Source organism: Leuciscus leuciscus (assembly GCF_965113295.1).
Source record: "Leuciscus leuciscus genome assembly, chromosome: 14".
In the NCBI taxonomy this organism is placed as follows: domain Eukaryota; kingdom Metazoa; phylum Chordata; class Actinopteri; order Cypriniformes; family Leuciscidae; genus Leuciscus; species Leuciscus leuciscus.
The window spans coordinates 42766870-42783568 of record NC_138738.1 but is presented as its reverse complement, the minus strand read 5'-3'; positions in this window follow the sequence as shown (position 1 = coordinate 42783568).

Genomic DNA, 16699 nt, shown 5'->3' with positions numbered 1-16699 from the left:
TATATGACTGACAGACAAGAACGGTTTGACCTAAACATATCAAAATTGAAACTACTGCGGAAAAAGACACCTACATCTTGGATGCCCTTGAGGTAAGCTAAAATATACCAAAATTTTATTTCAAAGTGAACTATCCCTTTAACACCGTGGCTAGACTAACAAATAAACAGACGTCACCCGAACAAAATATCCCGTTACAGTTCAGTAGTAATGATTTCATGAACTTCTTCACTGAGAAAATAGAAAGCATCAGAACCACAATTGTAAACGTTCAATCTTCAATTGCGCCTTATAATTCAGCTTCAATTATCACCCCGCAAGAACAATTACAGTGCTTTACAACTATAGAACAAAAAGAGTTAAATAAACGTATCACTTCATCTAAAACAACAACATGTTTATTAGATCCTATACCAACTAAACTATTGAAAGAAGTGTTACCTGTAGTGGAAGAGCCTCTCCTCAATATTATTAACTCGTCTTTATCTTTAGGTCATGTTCCAGGAACATTTAAACTGGCAGTTATAAAACCTCTAATTAAGAAAACACAATTAGACCATAATAACCTAGCAAATTATAGACCCATTTCAAATCTTCCATTTATGTCTAAAATATTAGAAAAAGTGGTGTCCGCTCAACTGGGCTCTTTCTTGCAACAAAATGATATCTATGAAAAGTTTCAGTCTGGATTCAGACCACATCATAGCACTGAAACTGCGCTCGTTAAAATCACAAATGATTTACTTTTAGCTTCTGACCAAGGCTGTATCTCAATACTAGTTTTACTTGATCTTAGCGCTGCGTTCGATACTATAGATCACACATTACTCTTAGATTGACTACAAAATTATACTGGTGTTCAAGGACAAGCATTAAGCTGGTTCAAATCATACCTATCTGACCGCTACCATTTTGTCTATTTCAATGGAGAAAAATCTATCATAACTCCAGTAAACTATGGAGTGCCGCAGGGATCTGTGTTAGGCCCTCTGTTATTCTCAATATATATGATGCCACTTGGAAATATTATAAGGAAACATGGAATTAGTTTCCATTGTTATGCTGATGACACTCAAATATATATTTCATCACGGCCGGATGAAAACGCTAAATTTTCCAAATTGACAGAGTGTGTTAAAGATATAAAAGATTGGATGACGCATCATTTTCTTTTATTAAATCCAGACAAGACAGAGGTAATACTTATCGGTTCAAAAAAACGCCCACAAAACCTCGCACAATACAACTTTAACATCATAGGATGTCCTGTTACTTTATCCTCTACAGTAAAAGACCTGGGTGTTATACTTGATTGCAACCTGTCTTTTGAAAATCATATTTCATATGTTACAAAAACGCCTCGGTTACGACTGTAACCTCGGTTCCCTGAAGAGGGAACGAGCGTTGCGTCGAAACTGACGCTATGGGGAACGCTTTGCGTGATGACGTCTTGAAGCACATGTAAAATCAGTCCAATGGTGTGGCGGAACGTCAGAGGCGGGTGACGTCACGTACCAGGAAGCTATAAAAGCCGGCCCGAAACAGAAAACGAAAGCTTCGTAGAGTCTGAAGTCGTGCTGACAGGCATGAAGGAGATATGGCAAGGCGACGCAACGCTCGTTCCCTCTTCAGGGAACCGAGGTTACAGTCGTAACCGAGGCGTTCCCTTTCAAGGGAACTCGCGTTGCGTCGAAACTGACGCTATAGGGAACGTCTATACCAACGCCACCATAGCTACAAATGTCTGTCCTGTGTGTAATCAAGTGAGCAGCACTAGGAAGACAAAACCTGAGACCCTGGAGTAGAGTCTAGGTCTAAAGAGTAGAACCTGACGAAGATGTGCGGTGAGGACCAGCCTGCCGCATCACAAACGTCCTGTAAAGATACTCCTGATATAAGGGCCTTAGAGGCCGCCATACTCCTAGTAGAGTGCGACCGGACAGCCAAAGGAGAAGGCTGTCCAGCCGCCTCATAAGCAAGTGAGATAGCCTCAACCACCCACTTGCTCATCCTTTGCTTAGACACTGGACCTCCTTTGTTAGGGGACCCAAAGCAAACAAACAATTGATCACTCTTACGCCACAGGGCAGCTCTGTGGACATACGCGTCTAACGCCCGAACAGGGCAAAGCAAATTATTCGCCTCCTGGTCCGATTTCGAAAGGGAGGAGGACAGAAGGCCTCCAAGTGCCACGAGGGAAACGAGATACCAAAGGGTCTTTCCCCACAGACATTCCACCCAAAGGACTGTGGTAAGCACCTACGGCCGCCACATAAACCTTTAAAGTGGACGGGGTCAGACCTGCAGTGAACCGGTCCTGCAGGAACTCCAGAACTGTACCAATTGGGCAGTTGACTGGATCCAACCGACGGTCACTACACAAAGAGGTGAATACTCTCCAGTTCAGGGCATAAAGTTTCCTCGTGGAGGGAGCTCTGGACTGTAGAATGGTCTCAACAACCTCAGTTGAGAGACCTGACTCTATGAGCTGGACCCCCTCAGAGGCCAAGCCCACAGGTTCCACAGTTCCGGTCGGGGGTGAAAAATCAAGCCCCCTGCTTGGGACAGAAGGTCCCTCCTGACGGGTAACTCCAGAGGATGCCCGTCGAGGAGGGACACAAGATCGGGAAACCATACTCTGCCCGGCCAGCGCGGGGCTATAAGAAGCAGGCAAACCCGGTCCCTGTGAACTCTCTCCAGAACTCCCGGGAGCAGAGCAACTGGGGGAAAGGCGTACAGACGTAGCCTCGGCCACGTCTGTACCATAGCATCCAGTCCCAGAGGAGCTGGATGCGTGAGGGAGAACCAAAGTGGACAGTGAGACGTCTCTCGAGACACAAACAGATCCACTTATACTTGGCCAAACTCTGTCCATATCAGCTCCACCACCTCGGGGATGGAGCCTCCATTCCCCGGGCCTCGGCCCCTGTCTCGACAGAGTGTCTGCTCCTATATTCTGAACCCAGGGGATGTAGGCTGCTCTGAGTGACAGCAACTTCCCCTGGGACCACAAGAGGATATGGCGTGCCAGATTGGATAATGGGCGCGAGCGCAAACCCCCTTGGTGGTTGATATAGGCGACTACCGACGTGTTGTCCGTATGCACTAACACATGGTGTCCCCTGAGACCTGTGATAAAGCTCCTCAGAGCCCAGAAGACAGCTAACATCTCTAGGCGATAGATATGCCAGGAACGATGATGGTCTTCCACAGACCTTGAGATGAGCGACCCTCTAGGATCGCTCCCCAACCCGTGAGGGAAGCATCCGTCGTTAGCAGTTTGCGACGACAAGGAGCTCCCAGCACTGGGCCCTGGGACAGGAACCAAGGTTTCTTCCACATAACCAAGGCACGTAGGCATCGCCGCGTGACCTTGATTGTGCGAAATGGGTTGCCCCTCGGGGAAAACCCTCTGGTCCTGAGCCACCACTGCAGGGGCCTCATGTGCAACAGTCCAAAAGGTATCCCGTTGGAAGCTGCTGCCATGAGACCCAACAGTCTCTGGAACTGTTTGACAGTGAGTAGCTGGCCTAGCTTTACACTTTTCACAGCTGCCAGGATGGAATTTATGCGTGGCGGTGACAGGCGCGCCTGCATCGACACTGAATCCCAACCCACGCCTAAAAAAGTGGTCCTCTAAAATGGAGAAAGCACACTCTTCTTGGCGTTCAGCCGTAACCCCAACTCTTTCATATGGGCGTGAACAACATCTCGATGTTGAACCGCCAACTGATGCGACTGAGCTAAAATCAACCAATCGTCGATGTAGTTCGTGATGCGAATACCCTGGAGGCGCAGAGGCGCCAGAGCTGCATCCACGCATTTGTTGAAAGTGCGGGGTGATAAAGCCAGGCCAAATGGAAGAACTCGATATTGGTATGCTTTGCCCCCGAAAGCAAACCTCAGGAACTTCCAATGACACGGACGGATGGAAATATGCGTCCTTGAGGTCTATCGTGACAAACCAGTCCTCGGACCTGATCTGTGGCACGATTGTCTCAATGTCAACATTTTGAACTTGAGCTGCATGACTGACTCATTCAGAACTCGAAGATCTAAAATGGGACGCAATCCCCCGTCCTTCTTTGGAACTATGAAGTACCGGCTGTAAAACCCGGTTTCCCTGTTGGAGGGAGGTACATATTCTATGGCCCCTTTCACTAACAGAGTGTTTACTTCCTGTTCCATAACCAGAACCTGCTCGGGGCCCACCACTGTGGGCAGGACCCCCATAAACCGAGGTGGGCGTTTCTAGAATTGTATCTGATACCCTTTTCCCACGGTCTGCAGGACCCAACGAGAAACATTTGACAGTAGCTTCCACGCTGTCAAAGATTCTACTAGAGGTACCAGCCTCTCGAGACTGGTTTCTGGATTGTGTTGCTGTTGAGTAGTCGGTTCGTCGCCCTGTAACGGCGCACCGGCAGGGAACGACCGAACAGACTGCTCTAACACCCTCCTCAGAGGGGGCGGGCATCCCGAGGCCACTACGTCTCCGGGTGGTCCTTGAGATATGTGCTCGCCGGAGACCGCTGCGCCCTGAAACACCGGAGGCGGCAGGTTTGGCAGACTGGTCCCCTGAGGGCACCGTATTTTTCTCCTGCTGTTGAGTAGTCGGTTCGTCGCCCTGTAACGGCGCACCGGCAGGGAACGACCGAACAGACTGCTCTAGCACCCTCCTCAGAGGGGGCGGGCATCCCGAGACCACTACATTTCCGGGTGGACCTTGAGATATGTGCTCGCCGGAGACCGCTGCGCCCTGTAACACCAGAGGCGGCAGGGTTGGCAGAACGGTCCCCTGAGGGCACCGAAGAGAGACGGGCACCGTGAAAAGAGGTGTTAACCGCTCTGCTTCGGGGGGGACTACCCTCATTTGTCCTGAGCCCTCAGACATCAGGACTTTTTCCCAGCAGCCTTCTTGGCGGTAATAACGGTCCGCAGATCCGTTTTACCCCTCGAAGACTGCTGGGTTTGAGAGCGCCCTCCGTGTCCCCGAGATTTTTGTGGGGGAGCACGGGAGGAAACGCTCTGTTTCTGAGTGGCACGGTGCTCAGCACTCTTTTTACATGAGTCAGGCTGCTTCCGCTCAGCAACCTCAATGAAAGAACGGCGGGGGAGAAGTTTCTGAAGTGCAGCTGCCTGTTTTGAAGCTTCTTGTGATTTAGCTACAGCACTGTTAACTGCATCTCCAAATAACCCTTGCGTGGATACTGGTGCATCTAAAAGAACATGTTTTTCTTTGTCCTTTATGTCACTTAAGTTGAGCCACAGATGCCTCTCAGTGGCCACCAGGGCTGCCATAGAGCGGCCGATGGATTTAGCCGTCTCCTTGGTGGCCCTGAGAGACAAATCTGTGGCTCTACGTAGTTCAGACACCGTATCAGCACTAATACCCCCGCCCTCCTCAGAATCACCCAATAACTCAGCCTGGTAAGCTTGCATTATGGACATTGTATGTAAACACGCTGCAGCTTGGCCGGCGGCGGCATAAGCTTTATGAACCAGGGAAGATGTAACTTTTACTGGCTTGGATGGAAGTGCAGGAGCCTTCAGAGAAGATGCCGTTGCTGGAGAGAGATAGCTCGCGAGCGTCTCTTCCACCTTCGGCATCTCCCCATAACCATGCTCTTTATAATTGTGAATGGATGAATAGTGTGATGTTTGTGCAGTATACACTCGATATGACACTGGTTTCCCCCACGATCTCGACACCTCGGTGTGGAGATCGGGGAAAAACGGAAGGCTTCTGCACTGAGGCTGTGCACGAGATGGCAGGAAACGTTCGTCGAGCTTGCTTTTCGAATGAGCGCCCTGCCTATCTTCTGGCCACTCAATAGATAATCGCTCGACAGCTCTAGTGATAACATCAAGCAATTCTTCAAACGCATGAGACTGAGGTGGCGAATCCTCAGACTCAGCGTCAATACTAACAACGTCCAACTCCTCAGAGCTGGACAATTGCAGTATTGGTGCCTCCATCGGGGGGGAAGAAACCGCAACGCGTGCTTCCACACCCTGATGAGAGGCACTGGATCTATCAGAAGGAGGCTGAGATAAGGCAGAGCCCGTCTCAACATCCACTGATAGATCCATTTGCGAACCCCAGGTCTGTGATTGACGCCGTGCCTCGGCAGCGGCGGGACCAGAGCCCTGGGGAACGCGATCGGGATTGAACCGAGCCAAGCGGGATCGGAGCGTACGCAATGGAAGCGCGTCGCAATGCACACAGTCACCACCCTCGAGTGCTGACTGGGCATGCTCCTCACCCAAACAAACAACACAAAGAGTGTGAGTATCACCTCCCGTTAAATAACGCGGGCAGGGATGGACACACACTCTAAACTGCTGCTTGCTCGCCATACTGAATATATATATATATATGATATAGACAGACAACACCAAATATACAGACACAGATTTCACACAGAGTGCAACTGAAGACTCAGAAAGCTTTCGTTTTCTGTTTCGGGCCGGCTTTTATAGCTTCCTGGTACGTGACGTCACCCGCCTCTGACGTTCCGCCACACCATTGGACTGATTTTACATGTGCTTCAAGACGTCATCACGCAAAGCGTTCCCCATAGCGTCAGTTTCGACGCAACGCGAGTTCCCTTGAAAGGGAACTGCCTTTTTCCACCTTAGAAACATTGCTAAGCTACGTAATATGCTATCAGTTTCGGATGCAGAAAAGTTAGTTGATGCATTCATGACCTCGAGACTAGATTACTGTAATGCTTTATTAGCTGGTTGTCCTGCATCCTCAATAAACAAGCTACAGTTAGTCCAAAATGCCGCCGCTAGAGTTCTTACGAGATCAAGAAAATATGATCATATAACACCGATTTTATCATCATTGCATTGGTTACCTAGAAAGTTCCGTATTAATTACAAGGTATTGCCACTGACTTATAAAGCCCTAAACGGCTTAGCTCCAGTCTATTTAACGGATCTTCTATCACCCTATAATCCATCACGCTCTTTAAGATCACTACATTCAAGGCTTTTGGTCATATCTAGGATATCCAGAACCACTAAAGGAGGAAGAGCATTTTCACATTTGGCTCCAAAACTCTGGAATAGTCTTCCTGATACTGTTCGTTGCTCAGACTCGCTCTCCCAGTTTAAAACTAGATTAAAGTCGCATCTCTTCAGCCAGGCATTCATATAATGTTTTTAATCTTACAGTTCAAAATATAATCCGGTCTCTAGCTCATAAATGCCAGAGGAGAACTGGCCCCCGACTGAGCCTGGGTTCTCCCAAGGTTTTTTTTTCTCCATTAGGTCACCTGATGGAGTTTTAGGACACCATTAGGTCACTTGAAGGAGTTTTTCGGTTCCTTGCCACTGTTGCCTTTGGCTTGCTCAGTTGAGGATATGTTGGGGATATTTTGGGGATATTTAATTTAATTTTATCAATCAATAAATTCCACTTGAAACAAACCTTGTTGTATTATTTTAATTTAATATTGTGAAGCTGCTTTGATACAATCTGTATTGTGAAAAGTGCTATACAAATATACTTTACTTGACTTGACTCACACACTCACTCACTCTCACGCTCACTCACTCACTCACACACACATTAACTCACTCACACACACTCACTCACTCTCACACACTCACTCACTCACACACATTATCTCACACACACACGCACACATTAACTCACTCACTCACTCACTCACTCACTCACTCACACACACTCACTCACACACACACATTATCTCACACACACACACGCACTCACTCATACTCTTAAACACTCACTCTCTCACGTCAAGTCAAGTCAAGTCACCTTCATTTATACAGCGCTTATAACAATATGGATTGTTTCAAAGCAGCTTTACAGAGATAATTTTGTTATTTGCAATACTATAATGTTCATTTGCACTGCTGACTGTTATTATAGTAACAACTGTTTACATATGCATCTTGCACTACTACCTTGACTGGAATATGCTCAATTTGCACTGCCGACTGTTTATTTACAGTACCGACTGTTTACATATACATTTGCAATACCGTACTTTAAATGTAATATGCAATTACTTTCCACTGCACTTTCACTCGGATAGCTTCTGTCCAAACTTTACTTGCACTACTTTAAATCCATTGTTATACTGCTCATTTTAGCCTAACTTATACATATATCTATTTGTAAAATTCTGTTTATAGTAATAGCCATCTGTATATTATGCTCACATTCTGTTTATAGTAACAGCCATCTGTATATATATTCATAGTACATATCTATCTGTAAAATTATGTTTATAGTAACAGCCATCTGTATATTATATTCAGTACATATCTATCTGTAAAAATTCTGTTTATAGTAATAGCCATCTGTATATTATATTCAGTACATATCTAGCTGTAAATTCTGTTCACAGTAATAGTTATCTGTATATTATATTCATAGGACAAATCTATCTGTACATTTTTGTTTATAATAGTATTCAACTCTATATTTATTCAGTACATATCCATGTGCTGCACTTATGGAACCACTGTATATCCTGCACTTGCTGCTATTGCACTTCTGGTTAGACCTAAACTGCATTTCGTTGCCTTGTACCTGTACTTGTGTAATGACAATAAAGTTGAATCTAATCTAATCTAATCTAATAATAGGAAATTACCGTAACAGATTGTTTAGGCTTTACAGCAGCTCTAGAATAAAGTTATTGTCCAGATAAAGTTAGTTTTGATTGATTGATTCACTTCCATTGCGAAGATCATTAGTTATTAACTTAGGGGCCGCTAACACACACTGTTCTCACAGAAAACTATTAAGGCGTTCCGCCCGCCCATCTGCACAATACAGTGTTTGGTGTCTCGAGTGTGTGTGTGTGTGTGTGTGTGTGTGTGTGTGTGTGTGTGTGTGTGTGTGTGTGTGTGTGTGTGTGTGTGTGTCAAGGCGCAGGTCCTTCATCAGATCTGGATACGGCCTGGATCCGGCGGACTACGGTAAACCTCAGATAAACAGAGAGACTAATATTAGCGTAGACGCCATTCTTCTTATGATGTAACGAGTACATCAGGTTTTATGGGAAGTGTTCCCGGTTCCGGCTGACCTAATCTATGCAGCCTAACATTGAATTATAGAAGTCTATAATGTGTTATGTGTATGATAGGTCAAAGAGATGTGTTTTTAGTCTAGCTTTGAACTGACAGAGTGTGCATGCTTCCCGGACAATGTTAGGAAGACTGTTCCAAAGTTTTGGTGCTAAATAGGAAAAGGATCTACCGCCAGCAGTCGATATTGATATTCTAGGTATTATCAACTGGCCAGAATTTTGAGATCGCAATAGACGTGAAGGACTATAATGCGTTAAGAGCTCGCTCAAGCACTGCGGAGCTAAACCATTTAGTGCTTTGTAAGTAATCAGCAATATTTAAAAATGTATACGATGTTTAATAGGGAGCCAATGCAGTGTTGACAGAACTGGGCTAATATGGTCATACTTCCTGGTTCTGGTAAGAACTCGAGCTGCTGCGTTTTGGACCAGCTGTAGTTTGTTTATTAAGCGTGCAGGGCAACCACCCATAATAGCATTACAATAATCCAGCCTTGAGGTCATGAACGCATGAACTAATAGTTTGTCAATGAGAGCATTTGACGTAATTTAGATATATTTTTAAGATGGAAAAATGTGGTTTTACAGATACTAGACACGTGACTTTCAAATGAAAGATTGGTATCAGAGCACACCCAGGTTCCTCACCGACGACGAAGACTTGACAGAGCAGCCATCAAGTGTTAGACAGTATTCTAGGTTACTACGTTGAGTACGTTTTTTGTCTAATAATTAGAACCTCTGTTTTTTCAGAATTAAGTAGTAGGAAATTACTAGTCATCCAGTTTTTTTATATCAGCTATGCATTCCGTTCATTTTGTGAATTGGTAAGTTTCATCTGGGCATGAAGAAATATAGAGCTGAGTATCATCAGCATAACAGTGAAAACTAATGCCATGCTTCCTAATGATATCTCCTAAGGGTAGCATGTACAGAGTGAACAGCAACGGTCCTAGTACTGAGCCTTGTTGTACGCCACTGAACTTGTGATCGATGAGACATCTCTTCATTTACTGCTACAAACTGATAACGGTCAGATAAGTATGATTTAAACCATGCTAATGCAATTCCACTAATGCCAACATAATTTTCAAGTCTATTTAAAATAATGTTGTGGTCAATAGTATCAAATGCAGCACTTAGATCGAGTAACACCAATAGCGAGATACAACCACGATCGGATGATAAGAGCAAATCATTTGTGACTCTAATGAGAGCTGTCTCAGTACTATGGTACGGTCTAAATCCTGACTGGAAATCCTCACAGATATCATTTCTTTCTAAAAAGGAACATAGTTGTGAGGATACTGCCTTTTCTAGTATCTTTGACAGAAAAGGTAGATTCAAGATCGGCCTTTAATTGACTAATTCTGTACGATCAAGTTACGTTTTTTTTAACAAGCGTTTAATCATAGCCAGCTTAAAGATTTTTGGTATGTATCCTAATGACAGATTAATGAATGATATTAAACTAAAACTGATTTTTTTTTTTTTTTTTTTACAAAAAACTAATAGAAATGACAAAAACACAAAATTGGTCAAACTAAAAACGAAAACGAAACAAATAATAAATAAACGCCAATCTATTGGGAAACAATCAGTGATCATGTCAACAGGACAAGGGAGAGTAAATGATAACATAATTTCCTTTTTTTGGTGAACTGTGCCTTTAAAGGCCCAATATACTTTAAACAAAATCAAATAATGAACTGTGACGTCATTTCGAACAAAATCAGGCCGAAATGAAGTTCGTTTGGAGTTTGAAACAGCTTCCTAAAGCAAACTTTCCGGAAAGGTTCGCTCCGGCTGCTAAACACGTTCATACTACCATTGGACACCAACAGAATCCATATTCACATCCACTGTTCTCCTTGTAAGATTAATATGAATATTTATTTTATTTTATTTCTCAGTCAACATCAGAAGTTTTGACTGTTGCAAATGAAGACAAGATTTCATATCAAACTTCAGATGAACAAATTAACTAAATAACTTTTAATAGATACCAAATTCATCTTAAAGGGCCCCTATTATGGATTTTTGAAAATGACCTTTCATGTAGTGTGTAACAGCTCTAGGTGAATGAAAACATCCTGCAAAGTGTTAAATCTGAAAGTGTCACGGTTGTTGAATGCATTGTTTCCTTTTCGTCTCGTGTCTGTGTTTGTTTATGTGTGAGTGGGCGTTGTCCCGCTCACGTGTCTGTCATCGCTCCAGCTGATAATCATTATCATCACCATCACTGTTCACAGCTGCAATTCATTCCCGTTCCCTTCATATACTCACACCATTCTCTGTTCCAGTGTCGGATTGTTTGTTTGAGGTTCCATGGAGTAGCGGTCTCAGTGTTTCGTCTTGCCGTGTCTTCCTGCCGTTCGTGTTCTCCGTCACTGAGTTTTCACCGCACTCCAGCACCGGGCATTGGACTCTCACTTCACCGCACCAGCGCACCACAGACCATCAAGTCCCTGCACGAGCCTGAATCGCCGCCCACCAGAGAATCTGTGACTGTGTTTGCTTCTATCTGAGTTTAATAAACATAAAGTAACCTGCACTTGCTTCCAGTCTTGTTTCTACCATGACAGAACAATCCGACCAGACCATGGAAGCAGCAGGCGGTGCCGCGGCAACAATGGAGGACTTTGTTCGCACAAGTATTCAAAGGATGGATGCACAGGACCGTCAACAAGGCGAAGCAGCGCGCGCGATTCAGGCTCTCGTCACGCAGGTGTCCGAGCTGACCCAGCGATTTCAACAGCTGCAACCTCCCGCTGCGCCAGCCGCACCGCCCGTCCCCCCCACACCACCGATGCCCGCCTCTCAGTCCGAGCCCCGCCTTCCGACTCCTGAGCCATACTCCGGTGAGCCTAACTTTTGCCGGCCGTTTTTGACTCGATGCGGTATGCATTTCGCACTCCAGCCCCGGACCTTCGAAAGAGAGGAGACTAAAGTGGCGTTTGTATTAACTTTACTGACCGGGAAAGCAGCACTGTGGGGGACGGCGGTGTGGGAAAACCAAGAGCCATGCTGTTCCTCGTTCCAGGACCTCTCTACAGAAATGAGACGGGTCTTCGACCGTGCGGTCGCGGGAAGAGAGGCTGCCAGGGTCTTGTCAGAATTGCGCCAGGGGGAGCGTTCGGTTTCTGACTATGCCATCGAGTTCAAGACCCTGGCGGCCGAGTGTCGCTGGAACGAGGAAGCGCAGTGGGATAGGTTCCTGCATGGGCTGGCCGACCGCGTCCAGAGGGAGATCTACGCCCTGGACCTGCCCCCTTCACTGAACGGACTTATAGACCTGGCTCTGAGGGTGGACGCTCGACTAGCCCGGGTCGGACCACGCGCTCTACCCAGCCTGCCTCGTGGAGGGGTGGAACACCAGCGGTCCAGTGGCATGGACGCGGCCGGTCCCTCCGATCCCGAGCCCATGCAGGTGGGTCGAGCTCGGCTTTCCCGGGAGGAGAGGGAGAGGCGGAGGTCCCAAGGCCTTTGCCTGTACTGCGGGGGAGCGGGACATTTTGCAGTTAACTGCCCGGTAAAAGGTCAAGCCCGATAGTAAACATGAGGCTACTATCGGGTGGGATCTCCGCCGAAAAGTCCTCATCTACATCCACCATCCTCCCGGTAAGACTTAGATGGTCGGTCCACGATCACCACTGCACCGCACTTGTGGACTCCGGGGCAGAAGGTAATTTTATGGATCGCACCTTTGCACTACAGTTTCAAGTCCCACTCAGAACACTTCCCCAAAGAATCACTGTACATGCACTCAATGGACAGTCACTACCAGCGATCTCCCAGACCACCGAGAACATCACGCTCATCACCTCAGGGAATCATGCAGAAATCATATCATTCTACATCATGGACTCCCATCACACCCCCATTGTCTTGGGCCACCCCTGGCTCAACCAACACAACCCCCGCATTGACTGGAAACGTAGAACTATATCAGCCTGGAGCACTGAATGTCATAGTTCGTGTCTTGTGTCTGCCTGTTCCGTTGTCTCTGTTTCTGTGTTGCAGGAGGAAGCAGTGGATTTATCAAACGTGCCCGCAGAGTACCGTGACCTGAGGGAAGTGTTCAGTAAGTCAAGGGCTGCTTCTCTCCCTCCGCACCGTCCCTACGACTGTGCTATAGATTTACTGCCAGGTAAGTCTCCGCCTAAAGGCAAGATTTATTCACTCTCGGTTCCGGAGAGGGAGGCTATGGAGAAATATATTTCTGATTCTCTAGCATCCGGGTTCATCCAACCTTCCTCATCTCCAGCGGGGGCGGGGTTCTTTTTTGTGGGGAAGAAGGACGGGTCGCTGCGACCTTGTATTGATTACCGGGGGTTGAACAACATCACGGTAAAGAATACTTATCCTTTGCCGTTGATGTCTTCAGCCTTCGAGAGGTTGCAGGGAGCGTCCATCTTCACAAAACTGGACTTACGTAATGCTTATCATTTGGTCCGTATCAGGAAGGGGGATGAATGGAAGACTGCTTTCAACACCCCTAGGGGGCACTTTGAATACTTGGTCATGCCTTTCGGTTTGTCCAACAGTCCCGCAGTCTTCCAAGCGCTCGTTAATGACGTGCTGCGAGACATGATCGATCAGTTTATTTATGTTTACCTGGATGACATTCTGATTTTTTCCTCGTCTCTCCAGGAACACGTGCAGCACGTCCGACGAGTACTCCAAAGGTTGCTAGAGAATGGGCTTTTTGTCAAGGCGGAGAAGTGCGCTTTTCATGCACAGTCGGTCCCTTTCTTAGGACACATCGTGTCGGCTGAGGGTATGCGTATGGATCCTGACAAAGTTAAGGCTGTGGTAGAGTGGCCAAACCCAGATTCCCGTAAGGCCCTACAGAGGTTTCTGGGGTTCGCCAACTTCTACCGGCGTTTTATTCGCAACTTTAGCCAACTAGCCGCACCTCTGACTGCCTTGACCTCCCCCAGAACTGCGTTCAGGTGGTCGGAAGCAGCCGAGACTGCTTTTTCCAACCTCAAGAGTCGCTTCGTTTCGGCTCCCATCTTAATCGCCCCTAATCCGTCACGCCAGTTTGTGGTGGAGGTCGACGCGTCAGAGGTGGGGGTAGGCGCAGTTCTTTCACAACGCTCTCCTTCAGACGACAAGATGCATCCATGCGCGTTTTTATCTCATCGCTTATCACCCGCTGAACGAAATTACGACATTGGCAACAGGGAGTTGTTGGCGGTCAAGTTAGCCTTGGAAGAGTGGCGCCACTGGTTAGAAGGGTCTGGGGTACCCTTTATCGTCTGGACCGATCATAAGAATCTGGAATACATTAGATCCGCCAAAAGGTTGAACTCCAGGCAGGCTCGGTGGGCACTTTTTTTCGGCCGTTTCGATTTTACCCTCTCATATCGTCCGGGTTCCAAAAACGTCAAACCCGATTCTTTGTCGCGTATTTTTGATCGATCCGAACACGCACCTACTCCCGAGCGTATTTTTTCAGAGACCCTAATTATCTCTACGCTCACATGGGAGGTCGAATCGAGAGTCAAGAAGGCTCTAGAAGGGGTAACGCCTCCGATCCGGTGCCCACCGAACCGCTTATTTGTGCCGGAGGAACTACGTCCAGACGTTATTCGGTGGGGTCATTGTTCTAGTCTAGCCTGTCATCCAGGAGTTAGTCGCACCCTCTATTTGGTCAAACAACGATTCTGGTGGCCGCTTATGGCTCGCGATGTTCACAATTTTGTTTTGGCTTGCTCAGTTTGCGCCATTGGCAAGTCGTCCAATCGACCCCCAGATGGGTTACTCCAACCGCTGTCGGTGCCTTCGAGACCCTGGTCCCATATCGCACTAGATTTTGTTACCGCCCTCCCACCCTCCCAGGGTAACACGGTAGTTTTAACCGTGGTGGACCGATTCTCGAAGGCAGCCCACTTTGTTCCCTTGCCCAAATTACCCTCAGCCAAGGAGACAGCGGTTGCAGTCGTTAATCACGTCTTTCGGTTACATGGCCTCCCGACAGACGTGGTGTCCGACAGGGGTCCCCAATTTGTGTCCAAATTTTGGCGAGAGTTTTGTAAGTTGCTGGGGGCGACGGTCAGCCTGTCTTCCGGGTTTCACCCCCAGAGCAATGGTCAAACTGAGAGAGCCAACCAAGACTTGGAGAGAACCTTGCGATGTACGGCTGCCAGGAATCCTTCCTCCTGGAGTCAACAACTGCCTATGGTGGAGTACGCCCACAATTCGTTGCCAGTGTCAGCTACGGGCCTATCTCCTTTTGAGTGTAGTATAGGATACCAGCCACCGGTTTTTCCTAGTCTGGAATCCGAAGTCGCGGTTCCCTCCGCTCACGTCTTCGTCCAGAGGTGTCACCACACATGGACGAGAGCCCTTGAGACTCTCCTCCGTGTGTGGGCGCGCACCAAGGCCAAAGCCGATCGCCACCGGTCTAGGCCTCCCGTATACGTCGTCGGTTCCAAAGTGTGGCTTTCTACCAAGAACATTCCGCTCCGCTCCGTATCTAATAAATTGGCTCCTAAATTCATTGGCCCGTTTTCTGTCACCAAGATTGTTAGTCCGGTGGCAGTCCGTCTCAACCTCCCTCCAGTGTACAGGAGAATTCATCCGGTATTCCACGTGTCCAAAATTAAGCCCGTTTTTTTTTCCCGTATTAATCCGCCTACCCCGGTTCCCCCACCGCCGCGCCTCGTAGATGGGGAACCATCCTATTCGGTCCGTCGTATTCTGGACTCTAGGCGGAGGGGACGCGGATTCCAGTACCTGGTGGACTGGGAAGGTTACGGTCCGGAGGAGAGAAGTTGGGTTCCGGCTCGTGACATCCTGGATCACTCTCTTATCGATGATTACAATCGACAGGTAAGGGAGTCTGGGAACGCCAGGAGGCGTTCCTAGAGGAGGGGGTACTGTCACGGTTGTTGAATGCATTGTTTCCTTTTCGTCTCGTGTCTGTGTTTGTTTATGTGTGAGTGGGCGTTGTCCCGCTCACGTGTCTGTCAGCGCTCCAGCTGATAATCATTATCATCACCATCACTGTTCACAGCTGCAATTCATTCCCGTTCCCTTCATATACTCACACCATTCTCTGTTCCAGTGTCGGATTGTTTGTTTGAGGTTCCATGGAGTAGCGGTCTCAGTGTTTCGTCTTGCCGTGTCTTCCTGCCGTTCGTGTTCTCCGTCACTGAGTTTTCACCGCACTCCAGCACCGGGCATTGGACTCTCACTTCACCGCACCAGCGCACCACAGACCATCAAGTCCCTGCACGAGCCTGAATCGCCGCCCACCAGAGAATCTGTGACTGTGTTTGCTTCTATCTGAGTTTAATAAACATAAAGTAACCTGCACTTGCTTCCAGTCTTGTTTCTACCATGACAGAAAGTGCACCGTATATAAAGTTATTTTCTTTCAAAAGTAAGAGTCGACTCTGAGTCAATGAAATGAATTGTTTTTCAAACGAGTCATAATCGGTTTCGTTGTGACATCAAGACGAAACATTAGCATATTGCCCGCCCACTGACACCCGGGAAAACTCGAACCTCAAACCAGCAGCTGATTCCTGTGGACACTGGAGAGCATCATGTCCAGGAGACACTGTGCTCTATAATGTGAAGGTAAAGCCAGTGTTTTCACTGCCCAAGGA